Raw genomic sequence first — 24,591 nt, 5'->3', positions numbered from 1 at the left:
GCTACTTTTTACGTTTTTGCTGGGTTTGGGCATTGAGCTCAGGGCTATACCTGTTAAGTACATTCTCTAGATTCTCTACCATTCAGTTACACTCCCTCTCACATATTTTTTACATTTCTTAAAAGAAAATTCCTTTCATAGTCTAAATCTGTGCTACTAGGAGTCTATTTGTGCATTTTGACTCTTTTGGTTAGTATCACATCCCTAAAGATTTTTTTATTTATAGCCACAACTCTTTTTTGCCTACTAAGAAATGGTGGATTCTATGATAATATACTCTCTTTAATTTAATTTTTGACGACATCAGATAAATAAGGGAAACCAATTGTTTTATAGTTTTATTTTGCAATGTTTTCTTCAATATGATTTTCTTAATTAATTGCGGTTGGGAGAAAAAACTAAATTGAAAACTCAGGAGTCCAGAAACTCTTAACAATAATGGGCATTTAAAGATCATGTACTTCAACCAACTTCGCAACTGAGAGCTCCACGTTCCGGTGCGGTTCAACGTCTCGTCTGGGATGGCGGCAGAACCGGAAGCAGAATGCGGGGCTCTTTATTTCTAGTTCAGTGCTCCGCCCTCTCGGAAGATATTTACTTAGTACTTTATGTAAAATATCAAAATTTTAGGGATTATTATGAATATAGTAAAATAAAAAGTATTTACTGTGTGTGAAGAATGTGACCCGTAGCTGAAGAATTTATAAGCTATGTAGATATGTAAGAGTAGGCATTGGTAGAATTTCATAACTTTTGTATTTTACGCACAATCGTCATGGGTTCATTTTTGTCTATTTCTCAGCCATATAACAAAACAAAAGGATTGATAAACGAATACACAAAGACATACCCGTGCCATGCCACGCCTTATTGGCAATTTTGCAAAACGAAAAATCATTATGATTGTCTTTATGTATAATTTTTATGGGCCAGGGATATAGCTCAGCAGTGCAGCACTTGCCTGGCAAGTGGAAGGTCCTAAGTTCCATTCGCAGTATCAAAATATAAGATAAAATAAAATTTTTACATTTTGTTCATTGTGCACTTTTTTATTAACTAAAGTCCACATTTATTTACATCTCCTTACTTTTTACCTAATGTCCTTTTTTATATTCAAAGATCATGTTCAAAATGCAATATGACCTTTACTTATTTGTGCCACATAGAGTTACATTTTTAAAACTTTTATTTTTAAAATACATTAATTTTAGCTCAGCGGCAAAGCGCCTGTCTGGCAAGCGCAAGGTCGTAAGTTCGGTTCCCGGTACCAGAGAAAAACCAAAAAAACAAAAACAAAAAAAAAAACAGTATTTATTTTGAGTTCTGAGATCGTTGACATTCATTTAGATTCTTACCTGGAAGGAGAATCTTGCTTGCCGCCTCTTAGATCTGAGACACATATCCATACACTTCTTTTTGCTTGTAAGAGATGTTTATTTAACACCTTTTATCATCTAAAAGAAAGCCTTTTAGGATAAATATGTGATTCTAGGATCCGGTGCAAAGTAGAACATTTTGTAAATAAATCAGGTATGTTAACTGGTATTTATGGAAGAAGCTGCACATTTCTAACTATAAATAACCAAACTTCCATATGTGCATAGTATCTGAGCTCCCAGATCAGCCTTAAATGAAATTGAATGAACACATAAATCCAAAAAGCCAGAAATGAGAGGCAGTCTATTCCCTCACAGCACATATACTAACTTCTCAAGTTAACTTTTAAGATTATTCTTGAATTCCTGCAACAAGTACCATGAAGTCTGCATCTGATCTTCAAAGCATCCCATCACTTTACAACTTAAATGCAAGATAATTATTATCAGATGTTATTTACTGAAATAATGTCTGGGCTAGACAATAACATTTAACACTCAGTGTAATGTTTTGATGTTTTCTCATGCCCTGATGCATTTAGACTTATTACCAAATCATTACTACAAGGCTGAAAGTTGCAACAATTTATAGAAGTCATTATGTCAGGAAGAATAGTAACTCTGCCAAAAGGATGACTTTAATGTCCCACATGCATCCCATATTCTTTGGTGCCCTCATATGAGTTTCTCTTACAACCATTTTTCTTATATATAAAAACACAGCAATATTTTGAGCAAAATTTTGAAAGACTCTATTTCATCACAGGGCTTAATTTCTTGTTTTCTGTTTATATATCTTGCACACAATATAATTTAATCATGTGATTGTGTCCGTTAAATTATTTGCCTATTGCTTTTGAGGTTGAGATTGAGCTTTTGCCTTCTTTTTGTGTGCATAGTAGTTTGATATCATCGTTCTAATTGCTAGAATAAATTTCCAAGGAACAGTGACATGTTTGGTTTATAATTTGTATCTCCATAAAGAAATTTGCCTAATGGAAATAATATATGTCAAGACTTTTCTGAGCTTGTCTGGCTATACAAAATGCACAATGTACATTTCTGCCTAAGTAAACTACTAAAAATGGCTCCATAAAGAAAGGTATATTTAAGAACACATTATAAAAATAGTACTGATAAAACTATATATGACAGAACTGTGACTCTGTGCCACTAAACACTTGTACTCTTTCTTTTCCCCCTTTTTTTCCTGTTTCAAAAGTATGAGTTCTCCTTTAGTGGCACGATACCATGAGAACCATTCTTTCCAAAGCTTAGTGGACAAAGACTCTCACCTTATGGAGAGGCTAAATTCTTGTGCTAAAAATGATTCTCGTTTCCCTATACATTCCTCTGAGATGATAAATACATATTTGAGAATGAGACATAACACAGCCCTTCTACCTAAAATGATAGTGTGTCCACACATGCATTTCCCCCCTCCTCAAACTCAGAAGAAAACCAAGAGGATGTTCATTCACAGGACAGAGCTAGAGGAAAGCAGGAGCAGAGAAGCATTTTAACAAACATCACTGCAGATGGAAATGAACTTATGAAAGAAGAAGTAATTTCTACTAAGCCTACTAAGCACAGTATCATCAAGAAGTGGTTGGCTGGGTTCTCTAAATCTACTGAACGCCAGGGGAGGCATGGGGCTGGACAGATCAGCCATGTAGAAAGGTGCACAGGGGTGTCTGTTGGTCCTGTGCCAGCCCATTATCCAGGAGGATGCTCTGGCTCTTTCCCTTGGGAAAACTCAGGGCACCAGCTGAAGGCTGACATGAGCTCCAGAGACAAATGAAAGCATCTATTGTAAATAGTAAGATAAAAATTGCCAAAGGCCACCTAACATTTTAGGAAATCCTCAAATGGAAAGAGATACACAATTGAAGGAAATACTAGAATTTTGCAGACAGCAGGAAAAAAAACCCAAAAATATTGCTAATATCTAGATACTTGAGGAGTATCTCCATACTAACAGGAAGCTCTGAAAAGAAATATAACAAAAATGCTTGAAAATCAACAATATGATAATCAACAGAGGAAGAAAAAGAATAAAAGGATTCAAATACAAATAAATGAAGGAACTAGTTTAGAAAGTAGGAAAAAAGACAAAACTGAAATAGAAATTTAAATTGTGGTATAAATTTAAGAAGTCATTTATCTCCATCATAATGAATTCCTGAGAGGTAAGTGGAAAAAAGGAGGAGGAAATTATCAAAGGAATAATGAAAAAACTTCTTTCTAGAACAAAAGAACACCCCAACCCAGATTAAATAAATCTGCTATCCACCTCTTAAATGAATAAAAACTGGGTAAAACAAAACCTAAAAACATTTTAGAACACCAGGAATAAAAGATTATTTTCTTAAGTTTCAAGAGACATTTAATTGTAATCCCAGTACTCTGGGAGGCTAAGGCTAAGACAGGAGACTCACAAGTTTGAACACAGCCTGGACAATTTAATGAGACCCTGTCTCAAAAATAAAAAATAAAAAAAGCTAGAGATACATAGTTCAGTACAAAACTCGGTTTAGTCCTGTGTGTGTGTGTGAGAGAGAGAGAGAGAGAGACAGAGAGACAGAGAGAGAGAGAGAGAGAGAGAGAGAGAAAGAGAGAGAGAGAGACAAAGAGAGAGAGACAGAGAGAGAGAGAAAGAGAGAGAGAGATTTAGACATTCACACCCAAAAGAAAGTATCAGAATGACTTTGGTCTTTTTACTAAGAACTCTGAATCAAAAAAAAACTTAAAAACATGAACCAAAAATGGTTTCAGCCAGAATTTTATGCCCAGCCAAACTACCAGTCACACAGGAGTGAAGAATAAAAGATGTGGATGTACTCTCAAAATGTACCTCCCCTTTATCATGTCTTAGAGGAAGCTACTGAAGAATCGATTTCAGCAGAACCAAAGTGTTAACTAGGAAAGGTGAATGTGTGAGCTCTGTGAAATAGCGCCTCTGACAGAAGAATGATAGAAGAAATTGCCAGGATGACCTCTGAACAGAGCAATAGACAGCTGCTACAGGAAGGCTCATGAGAGCGTATCTAAGAAGCAAAAATTACCAGAGGTTTTCTATAAGACTTGCAAAATTTATTGAGGGACAGACAACAGATCCATTGACACATACAGAAAAAACAAAGGTCATAGAAATTAAGCTGATGAAAAAAACAATAGCTTTATTACTTCCAAGACCAAACACAATTTATATGTGAGGAATGGTACTTATAGGAAGCTATTTGGCTCAGCAATGGGTGATTTTTCATTGTTATAGAGATATAAACAGTGCCTATTGACTTAAAAGTTGCAGTACCCCTACACTGAGAGGATCAGAGGAAGAGAAGAGGGTGTGTGTGTGTATGTGTGTGTGTGCATACGTGCGTGCGTGCGTGCGTGCGCACACACATGCACTAGGTTCACCACATGACAGAAAGTCTATAAACAAAGTCTTAGATCAGGCTCCCCAGGAAATACACTCTGGGCAGGCAGTTTTTTGGAATCTATCTTTAAGGTCAACAACTGTGGAGGATGAAGGAGGCAGGCTTGCCATGGTGATGCAGTCACAGCAGAACTCTCACCCTGGAGCTGAGATGGCTGCCAGAGTTGGCACCTGCAGAGAACCAGGCACAGGGTCTGGATCAGCTTCATCCCCCTTGAGTTCTAACATAACTCCAGGGGGCCGGGCCTTTGTAACCCAGAGCCCACCAGTGATGGGAGCAAGGCACAGAGGACGAAATGTCTGTGTCCTCTCAAATCTGTATATTGAAACTGTCAATCCTCAGTGGGAAGCTATTTGGAGGTGGAGCCTTTGGAAGATAATGAGGGTTAGGTGAGCTCATAAGGGTGGGACCCTCATGGTGGAACCACTGTGCTTATAAAAAGGAAAGGACATCAAAGCTCACCCTCTCTGTCCAGTGAGGACTCAGCATCTATGAAGTGAGCCACCAGGGGTTGAATCTGCCATCACCTTGATCTGAGACAGTGAGAAATAAGTATCTGTTAGTTAAGCTACACAGACTGTAGTGTTTTGTTTTAGCTGTCCAAGCTGACCAAGATACAAAGGAGCCTGACTCTGGGCGCAATGGCTCCTTAGGACTGATGGCTGTTCTTGGGCTCAGCTGGCACTTACCAACACTCTAGCACCTGGGGGAATGGAATGAATGCCTCTGTCTGAAAGGGGAGCCCGGGTGGCACATATACCATTCACTATGTAAAACTGATAAATTAAAAAAAGAAGTACTTAGGGAGGTAAATGGCACAGAAGGCTGCTGAAACACTTAGAACCAGCAGAAGGAAGTGGGTATGTGCGGGAGAGAAAAGTTCTTCCTATTAAAAGCCATTTAACGTATTGATTTTAGCTATGTGCACATACACCCTTGATAAAATTAATAATTGATTTAAAAAGTAAATTAGAGATAACACTGTACTCAATTAATGGAAGCAAAATGTTAAGTACAGTACAATGCTTTTTGTACTGATCCTATGTAATATGTATCTGTTATACATACACCAATACATTTTTTGTGCAGAAGGTGGAGATGTGCTCTTAAAAGGGTGATAATAACAACAATAAAACAATAAATAGAACTCTTGCTGGGTAACCAGCATCATGCAAAAAGACTTTTGTACCCATTTCATTTATGCCATCTATGGCCCTACGAAGGAGGCTTATCCTCATTTTGTTCAAGCCGAAACTGGTGTTACAGAAGTAGAATTCATTGCTCTTGGTCAAAGAATCTAGCAAATGATAGAGCTAGTGTCTGATTTCAGATCTGGAGTCAGAGGTGAGTTCTTAACCCCCTTTTACTAAACATCACTCTCATCTCCATATCCTCAATAGCTTATAAAGTATGTATGTGTCAGTTATTTGGTGCCCTGCACGGCCTTCCACCAATAGTTGCCTTGCTGTAGGATGCTAAATGCCACCAAGAAGCTGTGAATGTTATTCCTCTGGTTTTCTGTTTCTGTATTAAAGGTTAGCAGCACTTAAAAAAATCCTGTATCAGGCATACACAGAAAAGTTCCCTTTTTGGGCCAAATGGATGGGCTAAGAAGGGACTGTCATCGGAAGTGAGGGAGGGCTCAAAGTCAGGCTGCGTTCTGGTTCTGTGTCACAGTGGGCAAAGTCTCTTAAACACACACTGTGGATTTAAGCTCAGAGAGCGGGTAATAACACTGCTGCGTCCCTTGCTGAGTCCTTGTGGGGATGAAGCTGATTCAGACCCTGTGCCTGGCGCTCTGCAGGTACCGGTCACTATTAGCCAGTGTGACATTCTCTCAAAAAAAAAAAAAAAAGCAGTTTCAATAATCCAGTGCTCCTGAATGCTTCTAAAGAACAAAGCTCCGTTACTAGTTTACATGTCCTCAATTTTCTACACTCCAGTCCCTCATCTTTTTAGTTTTGTTTTTCTCCTCCTTCTTGAATATAGAAGTGTGTAACATTTAAGCTTTACAAAGGCATTTGCTTTAGTTATGTATTTGCCCTGTGTTTGTTTTCTTTCATCCCTCTCCCTCTCACACACATTGGATAACTTTATTATTCAGCGATAATGGAATCAGGTATTATGCCGCTGCTAGTCTCCTCCTGCCTTACTTTTGGAAGAGAAAACAAGGTTAATAAATTATAATCATTTGTACATGTTTACATTCTTTTGCAAGAAGACAGCATCTCATAACCTTTTAGGTTCATGTTAGTAATGTATTCCCAAAGTGTAAGTGATAATGTTTACACACTTTGGTAGATTAACAGGCTTTCACTTACCATTGCTAAATTTCTATTTGCCATGCTTAACCCTGTATTTTCTGCCTACAGAGCTTAGAGAATTAGACTGTGTTAGTCACATTTAGCCAGAGTGTGTTTGTTTCCATAGTTTGTCTCACTCTTAGAAGTGGAAATGATGTGTTCCCTGCCTACTATGGTCTATTTTGAAGGTCCTAGGAAAGAAAATTGTTTTGAGAATTTGAGAAGGGGACAGTGGGGGCGAGTCCTGTGGCCTGTGGGGACCAGAGCCATTAGAATAGCTGACACCTGGTGTGAGGACGAGCCCTCTTCCTGTGAACTGTGGGATGATAGCTCTTGGTAAATAGCAAAGTGCTTACTGGCTTGAGTTTAGTTTCTTTAGTTGGAACCAAGGATGATTTTAAGATTGAAAAAGAAGTGCTTGGGTATGTAACTGGGGATTATGATCAGATCAGCCCCAGCTTATCCATTTGAAATCTCCATTTAGCCAAAGCAGAACACATTTTGGATTAACTGCCCTTGGAGGTTATCTTGGTCCCTGCCACCTTCTATTAGGCTTGACTGTATTTCAATTTCAAAAATCCCCAGCCTCAGTTTAGATTGAGGTCTGACAGCAAAGGGGGATCTCTTTCTGCACACAGGGAAAGAGATTAAGGGTCTGGATCATAGAGCTGCTTAAAGCAACAATTTCTGCCTAAATCCACACAAGTTTATGACTATCAGTGTTATTTAAGTCATGAGACTACTGACTCTGGCTGAGTCTTTTGCTACTAATTGACTAACTGGGTTAAGCACAAAGCCAGAATGATTTTATTCACCATTCCATTTGCAGTATTAATCCTAAATCTGATATGAAATGGGGCTGCTTATGAGGATTTTTTTGAAATCTAATTCATTGACTACTTGAAGGGGACTTCCTTTTAATTTTGCTTTTACAACAGAGTAGATTTACATGGAATAGATTGAAGGAGAAGTTGAGATGTTGATTCCAAGATAATTGACTTCTTAAAGAATAATTATTATGGGCCTATGAATATTTTCTCTGCAATACTTTTTTGAGAAATAAACATTTTTTTAAAAGGAAATTTCTCATGTTGAACAACTCAGTGGGCTGGGATGATGTTCACACTTTACAAACTAGTGCTCCTTAGTACTTCATTAGTGAGTGTTACTCAAGCTAAGTTCATTCAACAGAGATCATAAAAAATTATCATTTGTGAAGCCTTTTGAAGTCATCACAGTCTTGCAGAATGAGGAAAAATGTCCTTTCTAAAACTTTAAAATTATTTTATGATAGCAGCTGTTTCTTGGGGCAAATGATACTAACCTCTTTTTCCATGACCTTTTATCAGGTAAATCCCTAAGGGTAAGTCAGGGCTTCTGAATGGTGCTTGTTGTCTCTAAAAGGTGTAAGAAATGGTAACTGCGAGTTGAAGGCTTCCATTTCTGTCAGCCCTGTGGAAGACAGGTCTGTAACACATCTGTGCTGACTCTCAAGGATGCTCTCTGTGGTCTAATTGCCCTTATGACCTTTTCTTCCTTCAGGATGAGCAGTGGGGCTGCCCAAAATAACGCAGCCCATCACTTGTAAAGGCTTGAAAGGTTATCATTGTGGTTCCCGCCCTCTGTTCTTTTTCTCACTCTCATCCCATTTCCCAAAGCAGCAGCTCTCTGTCCTGGTTGTAACAGGAATGGAGATCTGATAATCATAGCTTGGAAAGCACCTCACGTTTTTTCTGTCTTTCCTCTTTTTCTATGTCAATTAGAATTGCATCCATCCATATCAAATAAGTGGATTAATATAGTGAGGATATCTACCCGATTTCTGTGTCTCAGTGGTCAGGTCAGTATAATTCGTTGGCTCATCGCTAGTGTAACTGTGCAGGCCGTAACAGAGCATTCAGATATGGGCTCTTTTGATACAGCTGAGTCAAAATGCGAAGCTTTTTATCATCCCATAATGCAGAAGAATGACTCTGACTGGAATTCTGAGCTGCGCCTGCTGCTTGATATCTGTCCCATATCCTTCAGCTCCGCCCATCTCTAGCTCACTTTCTCTTTACCTTCGTCTTTCTCTTTACCTTCGTGTTTATCAAAAACGAAAGGTGAGATATGGACTGTCCACTTACTAGATTTTTTTATAAAGAATGCCGTATTTTATTTCCACTTAAAATGCTTCATAGTCAATGTAAACTTGCTTAAACTCAATGGACTCATGCTGTAATGGGTACATTAAAATATTTTATGCCTTCCCCTTGCACATACATACTAAGTGTTCAGCAGACATTTGTTGAAATATTGAGATCTGATTCAGACATCTGAAAGTTTTGCTTGGAAAAAAGAAGTCTATATATTCTCTTATCACAGAGGCGCAAAGGTCCAATCTTAATTTCATGAGTCTCAGACACCTTATGTCTCCTTTCCTCCTTCACAGCTAGTAATTGAGTTCCAGGATGTGGGCTCCACTATTAAATATTCACTTGCAATTTGCATTGAAATGTCAAATACGTTATTTGGGAATACTCCAGGTAACTTAGCAGGTATTTAATTTAAAAACCTTCCTGAGGGGAAAAGCTTAGTCCATACCAAATGAAACAGGATGTGCCATAGAACTTTTAGAAGTCAAGTGGACATACAAGGTGCTTAGAACTTCAAGAAAGGGTAGGGAAGAATTTCCATCTTAAGGTGACATATCAGAGAATTTGAAAATATTTATTTCATACTTATGTTAGCTATGTGGAGTCTAGATTAAAAGTAAATATTGAGACTACTAAATTTGATGTCTGTATTAGTCCCTTCGGGCTGTGATAACAGAACACCACACACTGGGTGGCTTAAACAATGTAAATCTATGCTCTTGTAGTTCTAGAGACTGGGAGTCGAAGATCAAAGTGTTGGCAGGATTGGTTTCCTCTTAGGGATCGTAAGGAAGAATCAGTTCCCGGCCCCTCTCCTTGTCTCATAGATAGCTACCTTACAGTCTTTCTTCAGTGTACCTGTGTTCCTGGTGTCTGTGTTTGTCCAAATTCCCACTTCTTGTGAGACCAACAGTCCCACTGGACTAAAGCCTATTCTCAGGACCTCATTTCAACTTAATCACCTCATTAATGATCTTCTGTCTAAATGAGCTACTTTCGTACGTACTGGAGTTAAGGTTGCAAACATATTTGAGAGTTCAGCCCACAACAATGTCTAAATTAAAAGTTTTCTTGAAAACATATGATTTAGGAAGTAAGCATCAAGAACTTACCATGCTGTGTTTGGATCCATCAGAATTGAAAGACGCATAGTGTGACTCTCAAAGGAAGGTCCACCAAACCACGTGGCATTGTCTTAGGTGAAACGGACCAAGTTACTCACCAACCAAGTACTCTCAAACATCAGCCATTTCCACCATTATACCAAGAACCCTTATGACCTGTCAGCGCCCCTCCTGTATTACATGTTCGAGAATGCATTCCTATCAGATGGGTGCCGTGTGTGAAGACCCTGGGGCACACACTGTATAAATATTAACAAGTTGTATTAACAACGACTCATTCCTCAGTTCCCAACAGACCCATTCGTGCTACTGTATAGCCATTGTATAGCCATTGTATAGCCATTCCACACAGAAGGGCTGGGTTCGAGAACGTGGTCCATCAGAAAAGGTGATGTGACCTGGGATAGTTGCTATACATCTTCAAATGCTGTCCTACTCTCTGTAAAAGGGAAAAGAAACAATGATCAAATACTGTGGGCAGGTATCTTAGAACATTTGGGGTGCTATAGCAAAATATCATACACTAGATGGTTTGTGAACAACAGATATTTATTTCTGACAGTTCTGGAGGACAGAAGTCCAAGATCAAGGCTGGCTATTTCTGTGACTGATAAAAGGCCCCCTTCCTACCTTCTTGCTATGACCTCAAATGGTAGAAGGGACAAGGGACTACTCTTTTTTTTTAATAAGAGACATGATCCTAGTCATAAGAGCTCCACCTTCATGACCAGATCACCTCCTAAAGATTTCACCTCTATACCTGGAGTGAGGGTTAGGATTTCAACATATGCACTTGGGATTGGGGTGGGATGGTATAAATATTTAACCCTTAGCAAGAAAAGTTAATAAGCTCATATTATAAAGTATAGTACCTAGCATACTATAAGGGCTTCATAAAAGAATGCTTTAAAAATGATATTTCTTATAATTGTACCCTCAAATCTAAGCCAAGTTAATCCTATCCCCTCCCCTACATACACTATTAAAAGTCATATTTTCATAGAAATTTAAACAACCAACGTGTATGATTTCTTTCATTTATCTGAAGCTGAGAGATTATGGGGAGAGGCCCCAAACCAAGTTCCTAAACATAGCCAGGAAAGGGCAATTCTTGCCTCAATAAGCCTTGGCATATCTCAGAAGAAAGATTGGAAAGCAGAAGAGCTTGAGAAGACCTTTGATTCATTGCACTTTGTGTGTTGGTCCTTGGCTCTAACAGGCTTACCGGGGGGTCCTAAGCCTTGGCTGGGTCCCTAAGGCCAGGTATACTGTGCCACAGAAGCACTGACAATTGGTGCTCAAGTCCTCCCTTTGCCCCCTCTAGCTGGGAAAGTTCATTGACCTCTGTGAGCCTCAATTTTCTTACCTGTGAAATGAGACTTCAAATAGTATTGACCTCAAAGACTGTGGTAAAAATTACTCTACACAAGCAAAAAGTGTCTATATAATGCCAGGGTAAACTTCTTGCAGAAAAGTTTTCATAAACAAATGTTGATTGTTGTCATTCTCACTAGAGCTGGAACTCAAGCTCTCAGTGTTCCCTTTCTCCTCGCGCTTTCTCTTTTTCTGGCTCCTCGCCTGTTTCTCTCATCTTACGGTACTGTGATCCCACAACCGTATCAAATAAATGCACATGAATGTAGTGGAAATGCTTTCAATATTCAGAAATTTTCTTCTGTGCTCTCTTTTTGTGTGGGGGTAATGAGCTGCCAGAGGAGGATCAAGAGCCACGTGGGAAATGGAAGGAGGAAGGGGAACGAATAGGATAAAAGAGGCGTGAGTTTGAGTGTCTGAGACTGCAGGAGGGGGAGATGGCGGAGTACGCTGGTGAGCTTAACGCTATGGATCAGACAAAGTGTTTAATTGTTTTTAAATGCCAGAATAGGTAACTGGAAATATACTGCTGATAGTCCTCCCCCAATTTTCATTAGCATAGTGGTTTAAGTATAGGTTTGAGAGTCCATTTACTGAGTTTTCACATTTTATTTCATCCAAATACCAGCTGGTTAAAGCTATTTAACACCTCTATACCTCCATTTCCTCATCTATGAAATGGGCATAAAGAATAGCAGTGTCTAGCTCATTGTGTGATTGTGGACATTAAGTCAGCATAAGTTAAGATCTTAGAAGAGAACTTGGCACAAAGCATGTGTGTGTGTGTGTGTGTGTGTGTGTGTGTGTGTGTGATTATTACTATTAGAGTATTAATATCATAGATCTGTATCCACAAAGCTAAGGTAAAAGTAGTTCTAGATAAGACACTGAAAGACTTAAATTATCTTTTTCTTTGAACAAATGACACTACCCCTCCTGTCTTTGGGGATCACTGAGTATATTTCCACTTTGGCATTCTTGAGACCTTGTCCTGATAACAATCAGGATTATGCCTTGCTTAGATAATAGTAGTTATGTAGTTGCTTTGGGAGGTGAAATAAGAAGTAGAGTGTAAGTTTTACAAATGTGATTCTAAGAGCCATTTCAGCCTTGGGGCCAGTCTTCTGGTTACTTACAGGTTGTGCTTTATAATCGGTCTGGCATTTTAATCACATTGATTCTTTTTGTTATCATCTTAGATTTTTTTCTTTATACTTCCACCAGGAGAAACAACCAGAATTATGAACTCCTAAACAGCCCACTGAGGACATATTTGGGAGTTCACAAGCCCTAAAAAAACTTAAGTTAAAATGTTAGCTTCAAAACTAACCCCAGTGAGATAAATTCAAAGTGTTTTGACTCATACTTTGCTTTTTCCTTTCGATCCCGTAGATTGCATTCTACACAGGGTAGAACTCAGAAAGGCTTTCAAGAGATGTCTCTGTAGCTCTTCCTTCCTATTATCTTAAAGAAACTATGGGCTCCTTCTCCTATTAGCTTAAAGAAACTGTTAGTATAGTTCCATGACATTCTATTAAAGAATATTTAAAGTATTATTTTTAAATGTGACAAGGGATGAAGAACCAATAGTTCTTCAAAGGAATTTTCCTAGAAGAACTGTGAACTGACTGGGGTTAATGTCTACAGGTAATGGCCTCTCCCAGCGGGTCATTAATTCACAGGAATTGGCCTGTGCTTCAATTGCTATTGCTTAAGTAAACAATAAATAACAGCACACAGATATGTAATGAACTATAAAACGATCACTTCTCAACCTGCATTGTAGATCCGCCTGCAGCACACACAAGACTGCCTCCTATTAATCACCTCCCAACCTGATTGATTAGTTTCAATCAGCATCCTGTCCCCTATTTTCTTTTAAAATAGATGAATTCCATACTTATGAGGTCAGGGAATAAAAGCATGACTGTTAGACCCAGTAAAAATGGTGCGCGTGCTACAGCATTTTTGATTGTTCTCTCTCCTCTCTTCCGTCCCCTTCCTCTTGCATTTTCTGTCTCTATAAAGCAGTGAGTCGTGTCTCATACTATGCCCCAATATTAAGATTAGTATTGCTTATGAAAACTGAATTAACCTTTCAAGAGCAGCAGCTATTTTAGTTATGTGAATATGTAAGGTTTTTTTATCTGCTCGGCACCTTCACCATCATTTCACTCATCTTGTTTGACTCTCCACAGCCTCTGACCCAAATGATTATTTCCTTCTCCGTGAAACACTTTATTTATCAGCTTCCATTCTCTCCTCACTCCTTCCTACCTTGTTAGCTCTTCCTTCTCGGTTTCTTCTGTTGGTTCTCTTTTTGTTTATTTGTTATTGGGGTAAAACACACATAACATGAGGTTTGCCATTTTAGCTGTGAAAGGTGCACAATTCAGTGGTGTTGAGTACACTCACAGTGCAGTGTAATCGTTACCACTGTCTACACTAAAGCTTTGTAATCACCCAAAGTAGGAATGCGTGACTGTTAAGCAACAATTTGCCATTCCTCCCTCTTACAACTCATAGCGGTAATCATCTGTCTTACTTTCTGCTTCTGGATGTTTACCTACTGTAGACACTTCAGATAAGTGGAATCACACAAAATTTATATTTATAATTATTCTTACTGCACTTAGCATATTTCCAAGATTCATCCACATTTTAGTGTGTACCAGAACTTCCTTTTAATGGCTGAATAATAACCCATTGTCTCTAATACCTCACCTTTATCCATTCATCCGTCAACAGGCATGAGAACTGTTTCTACCTTTGAACTACTATGAATAATGCTTCTATGAACACGCAGTGAAATTGTTTGATCATATAGTAGTTCTATTTTTTCTTCTTTTTTATTTTATGGAAAAAAGGTACAACAAAATTTCATAATAAAATAATAGGAGAATAACAATAGTTAATATATTACATGTTGTTGTTATTAAAGTAGTTGTCCAGGGTACAAGATATGGGCATAAAAATTTCTGTAATCAATATTAGCACAAATTTTCCTTTTTAATGAACTAAGAGACACTAATAGTATAACTGAGTTGCATTTTTCCCTTTTCCTTATTGTCCTTTCCCCTTTCAGCCAGCCTAGTGCCTTTTTCCTTTTGAAAAATTTCTTCCTATTTCATAATATCTATTATGCATTTTAGGCTTTTTTTACTCTCAGTTCTCACACCAGGGAGACAATACTATGTTTACACATGCAGGTCTGATTTATTTCACTTATGAGAATGGTCTCAAGTTGCTTCCTTTTACCCACAAAATTCTCAAGTTTATCCTTCTTTATGGCTGAGTAGTACTCCACTGTATAAAAATATCACATCTTTTTTATCCATTCCTTGGTTGATGGGCATTTGTGTTGTTTCCAAGATGTAGCTATTAGAAATTGTGCCATTATAAACATGGATGCACATATATCGCTGTGGAATTATGTTTTTAATTCTTCCGGGGAGATACCGAGAAGAGGAATAGCTGGGTCAAATGGGATTTCTCATTTTAGTTTTTTGAGGAATCCTAACACTGATTTCCACAGTGCTTGCACCAGTTTACACTCCCACTGATAGTGGAGAAGGTGTCTTTTTTTCTCCACAGCCCCTCCAGCATTTGTTGTTGGTTGATTTCTTGATGGTAGCCATTCTTTCTAGGGTGAGATGGAGTCTCAGTGTTATTTTAATTTGCATCTTTTAAATTACCAGTGATGTTGAGCATCTTTTCATATATTTATTTGCCATCTGTATTTCTTCATCTGAGAAGTGTGTCTTCATCTCAGATGCCCGTTTTTTGACTGGGCTATTTTTTACTAAGGACCCACTAAACTTTCCCACAATGCCTTCTGCACTGTTTAACTCTCTCATCAGTAATTAGGGTTCCCATTTCTCTACCTCCTAACATTTGTTATTTTCCTTTTCTAACACATGTACATGGCATCTCATTGTTATTTATTCAATTTTGTCTTCCAAATTTGCCATCGTTGGAGGACCTGGGCACTTAGTCTTCACACCTTCTTTTTTCCATCTGCTCCACTCCTTTGGGGATCTCCTCTAACCCCTAGCTTTAAGTACCATGGACATACTGATGCATATAGCTCTACATAAGGTAGAGGATCATACACGCCATGGCCTAGTGTGCCTTTCTATGTGGCTGTTCAGAAGGCATCTCAACCATGGAGTGTCTAGAACTAAAATTGTGTGCCGAGCTCCTCCTCCCCGAACAACTTTGAACCTGCTTCTCCCTTATCTGCCAATGGCCTCTCCAGCCTAACAGTTTCTCAGGTCTCAAACCTTGGCTTCATCTATTCTTTTTCTCTTTCCCTGGCCCTCTACCTCCACCCACAAATTCTGTTGGTTCTAATTGTAAAACACATCCAGAATTTTGATCGCACCTGTGTTCATGTGGTACCTACACAGAGAGGACTTCTCCATATAAAGTGTCTGCTGGACCCACCTCTAAGTCCCTTTACTCTGCTCTGTTCCCCAGAACTCTTAACACCATATGCATTTGTTAATTTGTGTCCTCTGAACCGTAATGTGAGAGAACAGACTTGTTAGGTTTATCTCCTTTGACTAGAGCAGTACTGATTCCATAAATAATTATTAAATTGATGATTGAATAGGTGAAAGATGTAGTATCTGCCCCCAAGGAGCAATAAGGTCAAGATTTTATATATATATATGTAATATGTTATGTATGTACTTATAGTAATATAGATATGCATATGTAAATATGTAGATATATTTTCAACTTCCCTGTATTTTTTCAGGAGATATGGATTTTTGCTTAAATATATCCTGCTTCATCATGTGACCAAAATGTGACTGAGCTGAGAGCAATTTTGCCATATGGTGGAGACTTTCCTTCTGAAGAAAAGGATATTGGCATCTCAGTCACTTTCCCATCACTTGGGCAAAATACCTGCTACCCACAATGTAAAGGAAGAGAGGTTTATTTCAGCTCAGCTTCAGTCCCATGGTCAGCTGGCTCAAAGACAGAAACGTCAGGGAGGAAGGAAACAGCAGGAGAAAGCCACTTCCTTAAGCAGAGACAGAGGCAGGAGCCAGAAGCAATGATTAATGGTGAATCCACTTTTGAATACAATGCCCCATGTGCCAATCACCCTCCAAAACGACGCCTTGGGTAACTCTGTATTCTCCCTTTACTTAATAGACACTTGCTTCCAGCTCCTCCTTCCGTCTCTGCTTCCGGCCTGCTATGAAGTGAGTCTAGTGAAACTGTATCCTCTGTAATGTTTTTTTTATTATCATTTTTTTATTCTCTTTAATAGTGTGATCAGTCTTGCATTCTTGCATCTGGTAATCCAAGCAGCTTCATTGAAGATAACAATATGTAATATAACCACCATTATTAATTCCTATCATTCTGTTTTGAAACTGTATATCATTTTTAATGTTTTTGCTTTGTTTTGTTTTTGTATGTGATATTGATATTTGCTATTGTTATTGTTTTTTACTATTCTCTTTACAATAAAAAAAAGAATATATCCCTAGTAACCCAACCTCCAAACAAGCCCATCTCAGCACATTCAACTACAGAGCTCTGATCAATGGCGAATCCACTTTTGAGTACAATGCCCCCTGTGCCAATCACCCTCCAAACACGTGAGAGTTTTGGGGGACATTTTATATATAAGCCATAGCAATTGGCAACCTACCTGGTCAGAAATTATTTCTATAACAAACATACATTATTTGACAAAGGCTATAGTTAGTTTCATAGAATCCCACATTGTTGAGGCCCTCCTCCCATATGGTTATTTGTTCTTTTGATATTACTGTTAATTCATTAAGAAATTTGTATTCAGTAAAGGAAGGGAAATGCTGTTATAAAATTTGAAATACATTTTGAAATGTTGTTATTAAAATATGAAATACATTTTGTTATTAAAAATTCGTGGCATACAAATAGTACATAATTATGTCATTATAACCACAGAATTGTTTTGCATGTACTCATGATTAAGAATTCTATTAAATTTTAGGCTCCTTGCAGGCAAAACAATGCCTTGGGCAACTCTGTATTCTCCCTTTACTTAACAGACACTCAGTAAATAATTGCTAGATGAATATCTCAGATTCTTTCTGCAAAGGAAAATTTCCCTTTTCCTTTGCTCAAACAGATGTGAGTTCAAGGTTTAGCATGTACCAGATGCGCAGCTCTGGAGAGATCATTTTTTTGAAATGGAAGTGTAAAACACTAAAAGGAACAGTGGGCTCCTTGCTCTTCCTGTTTCCATGTTGGACACCTACCTTTAAACATACATAAATAAGTTATAAACTGTAACGCAGATATTGGTAGCATCCAATATGACTCTTACAGTAACATTATAACTCTTAAGGAGTTCATTTTTATAGAATCCAAGAATAACAGGAAAGACACGACATATATTCAGGTAAAACAAACTAAGCTTTTGAGCTCCAACTGTTCCAGCCCCAGAGCCAGCATCCAACCAGGTCTGTCTGCACACTTTGTCTCTTTTAATTTTAATTTTTATTAGATCACATGATCTTCACATATAGCTTCCCTCAGAATTTTCATCTGTAACTTAATCCTTGAATTATATTTTAAAGTTTAAAATCTCTCAAAGAAATATCCTCTAAGTCTAGTATAGATCAATTTTTTTTAAGAAACAAAGCAGTGTGAAGCAGTCATTTTTTGGAATTATTAAATCTGAAAATTGGAGAAATGGAATAATCTTGTATCTAGATTATTTTAATTTGTTTTCCTAGAGTGAGATAATAGCTACTAAAATTTTAAAATAATTAACTTTATATAACAATACATTCCTTTTACGGAGTGGAAGCTGCTCGGAGAAAAATATAACAATTTTGTTTTTTGTACTTTTAAAAACTGGAAGACTAGCTAGGTTTGATGACGAATGCCTATAATCCCAGCCCACTGGAGGAGCAAGTTGGAGGATTGCAAATTCAAACCCAGGCTGGGGCAGCTGAATGACTCGGTGAAACCCTGTCTCAAAATAAAAATAAAATGAAGTAATTAAAATAAAATAAAATAAGATGAAAAGGACTGAGGTTGTAACTTAGTATGAAGGCCTTTGGCTCAATCCTCAGTACTGCAAAAACAAAACAAAAATAAAAAACTTTTTTTTGTTGTTTTTTTTCCGGTACCAGGAACCGAACTGACGACCTTGCGCTTTCCAGGCAGGCGCTTTGCCGCTGAGCTGAATCCCCAGCCCCAAAAATAAAAAACTTGATGCCCTATTTTAATGAGACTTAAGGCGTTGCTGAACCTGACAAGCCAATTTTCTGATTCATTCATCATCCGTTCATTCGTTCTTTCAAATGCACTCTGGATATTTCATTGTTCTTCATAAAATATTTTTAGCCTTTGTTAAATACAAGAAAATAAGTTTTGTTATTCATTATAAAGAAAAATTCTTTGGCTGTGCAGCCAACAGAAAAGGAAATACACATACAATGTGTTTCACAGTTTTCTGAGTTTTTAATTGTACACAATAGGAAATAATTTTGCTCTGTGCCTTAAATTTGATGTTACCTCTGAGACGTCAAGAGCAAACTTCTTGTTTAATTTAGATCTATACACATCATGACCATGGAACTCTATCTGTAGCTCAGGGGACTTGTTCAGTTTAGACAGATTTGTCAGACTCAGAGGCAAACTCTCAAAGTTTTTCTTATCTATACCATGTCAGCAGTCCCGAGCCCGCTCTCCGCTTGCTAGTTTTGTGATCTTGAGCAAAGCCCTAGCCTCTGTTTGCCTCCGTTTATTCATCTATAAATAGGGATAGTAATAGAGGCTCTGGCACAGAATTATTGTTAGGATTGAAGTAATTTACACAGAAAATACTAATATGTCTACTATACTCATATACTTCATATATATTATAAATAAGTTGCATGCACACGCACGCGCGCGCACACACACACACCTGTCCTGAAAATAGTGCCTGCCACTTGATATGTGCTCTTAAAGTGTTAGCTGTGACATTAATGGTGGTGGTGATGATGGAGGTGTTCAGAGCCTCCCAAGACATCAAGAAGAAAAAAAAGTCTGGCCATTGTGGTTTTTTTTTTTTTTTTTTTTTTTTTTTTAACCGGGATGGGCAAAATGATAATAGGCAGTGGAAGATAATATACAACACTCAGAGGAAGTAGGTTTTAATTTTATTGCCAAAATATATTTATGTCGTTTTTTAGAAATGGCTCTAAGAACTGTTGATGTAATGCATTCAAATTTAATACTTCCATTTTATAAAATCCCACTGAGCTCTTTGAGATAAGAAAAAAGTCAACCAAAAAGAGGATAGATGGCCACAAGTCACACATTGAGAGAGGTCAAAGAAAATAAATATGTTCAGCACTGGGCCTAAAGGTTGAAAAAGATTAATTTAAATGGCTCCACTTAGAGAATGTGACAAAGTTCCAACACTTTATGGCAGGCACAGTATTTCATGCTTTACGGTTGTGTTCAGATACCTTCTTTCTTCATTCTCATGTAGCTGTACAGATGGGCGTCAGTTATCAGCACTCAACCATAGCTGGAAAGGAGAATATGAATATAGGAGATGCCATCCAAGTTAATGGTGCTGTGGATTATAATGCAATAAAATAATAATCCATCCCTGCTCCTAGCACAGTGCTTTTTAATTCAGCCCTGACATCCTATCCGGAGATGTTTATCCTGCACTTGTCCTTAGCTGTGGAAATTATTCTCCAGAATTCAGCAAGGGACTATCTGATGTCTCACCAATGAGGTTGGATCAGCCCTCCTGATTAAAAGGATTACTTATTTGCTTATTCGAAAAAGCTTAATGGCAGATAGTAGAAGCTTTGTTTAAAAATCATGTGCCATAACTCCCTAGAACTTAAGAAAGAGAATCTGAATGATATTAGGCTACTATAGGAAGAAGCATTTTATTCAAAAAATTTTTTTAATTTTAAAGAGAATAAAAAGGTAACAAAATAACAACATAGACAAAAACAAAACAACAGAAAAACAATAAAAAAGCCTTCTTCCAGTTAACTGATAACTTCTGAACTAGCATTAAACAAATAATTGTTTTCCAGTAATATTCTGCCATTGTGTTTTGGTATCTCTTTAATCTAGGACCTATGAGAACAATTCCAGCTGATTATTTGAGATGATTTGTGTGTGTGTGTGTGTGTGTGTGTGTGTGCATGTGTGTGTGTGTGTAAGTAATTGAAGTCTAAAATATGGAATTCCTCATACTTAATTGGATACTTAAACAAAACAATAAGACCCTCACTCTGACCATCTATAAATATTTCCCAAACCACCATCCATCCCAGCAAGTAGTCATAGAAGAGAAAAATTACTTGAAAATTATTTCTGTGTGAAACAAAATTAAGTTTCTTAAATTGAGGAGATTTTCTAAACACTAGAAAACAAGCTTAATCTCTGTCTTGCCTATATGAAGTGCAGATGGATAGTATCCTCATGTAATAATTAACTGTGACTAGCTAAATGACACACACATGCACAAACACTTCAACATTCTGTAAATTCTCCTTGCTGTCACAATCATTTCATAAAATACATGTGAAATGTTGTTCTGGCCCACTTGTAGCTTTATTGCATTATCTGCCCAAACAATACAATCTTATCATTATTCTATTACTATAAAAACTAAAATGTTTCTCATTAACCCCTGTGACCTCTAAATACATGTTCCATTTACTTCCAGGCCTCCCTAACTTTATTGATACATGTATATTAAACTGCCTGGTAAATTTGCAAAGGCAGCAATTATTGCAGTGAATTCAGTTTTAGAGGCCATTCCCTGGATTTTTTTTCTTTAAGACAATACAAATTTCGCTGTCCAATGCCAGTGATAACTAGCCACCAGCCAAGTTCTTGCCAGTAAATACCAAGTTTCTAACGAGATGGCGGCTTTCCTTTTACAGGGTGGAAGAAATTGGCCATCTAGATTATCCCCCAGAACTTCATTAGACCAAATGAGTAACAGTCTGGTCTGTCAAGTCCGTAGCTCAAGTTAAAACAAACTACACTGTATGTGTGAGTACAAACGTCTTCTAAAATTAAGGTAATAAAGATAGTGTGTTTCCCTTTTAACTGCTTAATTTCAAATGATGAAATGATTATAGTGGTGGTCAAATGATCATGAGTTTTTGGTCAGAAATATTTTTTTGCTAGTTTCAATAAATTGTTCAAGTAGATTATAAAGTTCATTGCCCCAAATTATTTAAGAGTTGAGAATCCCTTGCTGAGTACATATGCTTTGGTTATTTCTATCTACTTCTTTAAAAAAGTATAAACAAATTGACTGCCCTCTCCCCAATATACCCCAAAATCTTCAAGCTCCCCACCATGCCTGTGGGTGTGCATGTCTGGAGTTGTGTGAGCTCATCTGAGAGTACCTCGAGCTCTAGTGTGCCTTCCTCCTGCCTGCCTTCCTCACCTGCTTCAGTTCCTCTCAGAACTGGAATCCTGTCCTGGTACCCCTCATTGTCACAAGCTCATCTGTTGCCTGTGGATGTCCTAGACACTGTGCTGTGGCCACTACTGCCCACCTGGCTTGATCAGCTTTGGTAAGGACCACCTCCTATTGGTTTATTAACCTGATTTCCTTGCCACATCTTCAAAATTCTCTCTGATCTTTAACTCTTGGATGTCCCTGCTAGAGCCTCAATCACCCCTGGTTTTGACATCACCCAGGCATGAACCTTTTGAGCCAATATTCAAAGCTGGGCCTTTCTCTGATATTGAGAATTTCTATTGGACAGAAAAAGTTTAGAAGTGTGTACACATGCCTTACAGCTATGTCGAGCCACTTATGTCAGCTGAATATATAAATACTGTGGTGTGGATACATTTGAGGGAATCCTTAATGAGTGTAATGAATGAAAAGTACAATGCTGATGCTTAAAATAAAGATTTCTTGAGATACAAAGTAAAATGATGAAGGAAAAGAGTCACCACTTACTAACAGTATTATTATAGGAAAGTCTCAAGATAGCATTTGATTTCTGCAAGATAATGACTTTTGATAAATTCTTAATTTCTGAATTTCAGAATTAAAAATAACAATCACTTCTTCAATTAGTCACATAATTGTAGTCTCTACTATGTGGAATTCTCTGGGTCGTTCTTGTGGTGACAGTGATGTGAACATGTATATCCTGGCCGCTCTCCAAGTCTGCTGATCCCCTCCAGCCTACTAAATTGCCTCTATAATTTCATCAGGAATGTATGTTCACTTTTTTACATTTTCTGTTTGTTTTGGAAGCTCAGTTTTAGAAAACCAAGACATTTAGGTTCTGTAAAATCTTTCCTAAGCCTATGCATCTCCAGCTCGCTTATTTTTAACATGTTTCTCAAGTGTCTGCCTATTGTTTTAGCAGATGTGGAAAGCTTATAATATTTACATCAACTAAAATTTGAAATATCTGGTTCTGATGTACTGTTATTGCCTATGCTTTTTGTTTATTTAATTGGTAACATTCCATAATAATCTATTATCCTTGAAAAACACTATTTTTTTTTTTTAACTGGAAGCTTGTATTATAGTTACGTTATTTCCATGTGGATGAACAGAGTGATCTGCAGTCTAATTTATTCATCTGGAAACTCAAAACTTCATTTTGTGAGGCAAATGTAAGCTCGTATCCTCCCTTGTGGTAAATTTAAATGAATATTCTCATTGCTTCAGAATATCTCATGCATACCTAGTTAAGAGACCTTGAAGCAAAATTGTCATTTCTGAATTTCATCCGGCAAAATGTGTACTGGCCTTGCCTTCAAATTTCTGAAAGGTGAAGGGCTGAAAAAATTTTTTTTCCTCTGGCTTAGGCTTCAGCAGACTATTAACATGAGAGACATCGTTTCATTTGTGTGTCCTAAATTATGTGAATTGGACTCATTTTGGCGTTATCCAGTATGAGTGCCAGTGTTTTCCGGATTTATTTTGAAGTCATTCAGTCTTTTGTAAGCTCTCTAAGACAGGAGGTGGGAGTGATGGGGTCTTTTCTTTGAGCATCAGCTGCACTGAAATAGTCCATTATGTTTGACTTGATAGTTTAAGTCCAGCTATACTTTGCAGACAGATTGATTTCTTAAAATATTGAATGACCAACATTTAAAATATTTACAAGGATGTTTACCTTCAGTTTTGGTCACCTAGAGTACAGAATTAAGTAATTTCATGTAAGTTCATTGGAGGAGAAAAATTATTTATCTCAGGAAATCTACCAGTATAAGAAATTTAACCTAGAGTTGTGAGGTAATGTTAGGCAAATAACCTTCAAAAATTATTCTGATAGGGTTATTTGCATGTCCCTAGAAAGGACCATCTGGGGCATGGGCTCCAATCGTAAAGAGTTTTGTTACAGACAGGTCTCAATGATGTGGCTAATTTATTCTTGCCAATTGCCCATGGAAATGGGATGAAGCCTCGTTAACTTGAAAGGGAATGGATGTCCTCCGCGGTGGAGGACAGTCTTCTAAATAGCAAGTGCCAAGTCCTCCCAGTGTATTTCTATCACCTGGGGTATTCAGCGAGATTTCTAAAAATTACTTTATTAATCTTACTTTTTGATGATTTCTGAAATTGAATTCAGCTGAGCTGAAGCCTTTATTGCATTGAATTTTCATATGTCAAGGGCCAGCAGGCATGAACAGGAATCAAAGAGATCCACAAATAGAGCATTAAGGGAAAAAAAATCCACTTATATTGACTTGGATACCACAATTGGACTGAGTCCTGAATTGTCATTGACAGGTTTCTCAGTGTCGTCAGTAATGACAGCATCCCGTGGTGGAAGCGGAGAGGAATTTCCTGCTGTGGCTTTTGTGACCAGTTT

Source organism: Chinchilla lanigera, unplaced genomic scaffold (genome assembly GCF_000276665.1).
Source record: "Chinchilla lanigera isolate Chin_1 unplaced genomic scaffold, ChiLan1.0 scaffold00038, whole genome shotgun sequence".
Classification (NCBI taxonomy): Eukaryota; Metazoa; Chordata; class Mammalia; order Rodentia; family Chinchillidae; genus Chinchilla; species Chinchilla lanigera.
The sequence above is the reverse complement of the archived record's forward strand: the minus strand, read 5'-3'. Positions refer to the sequence as shown.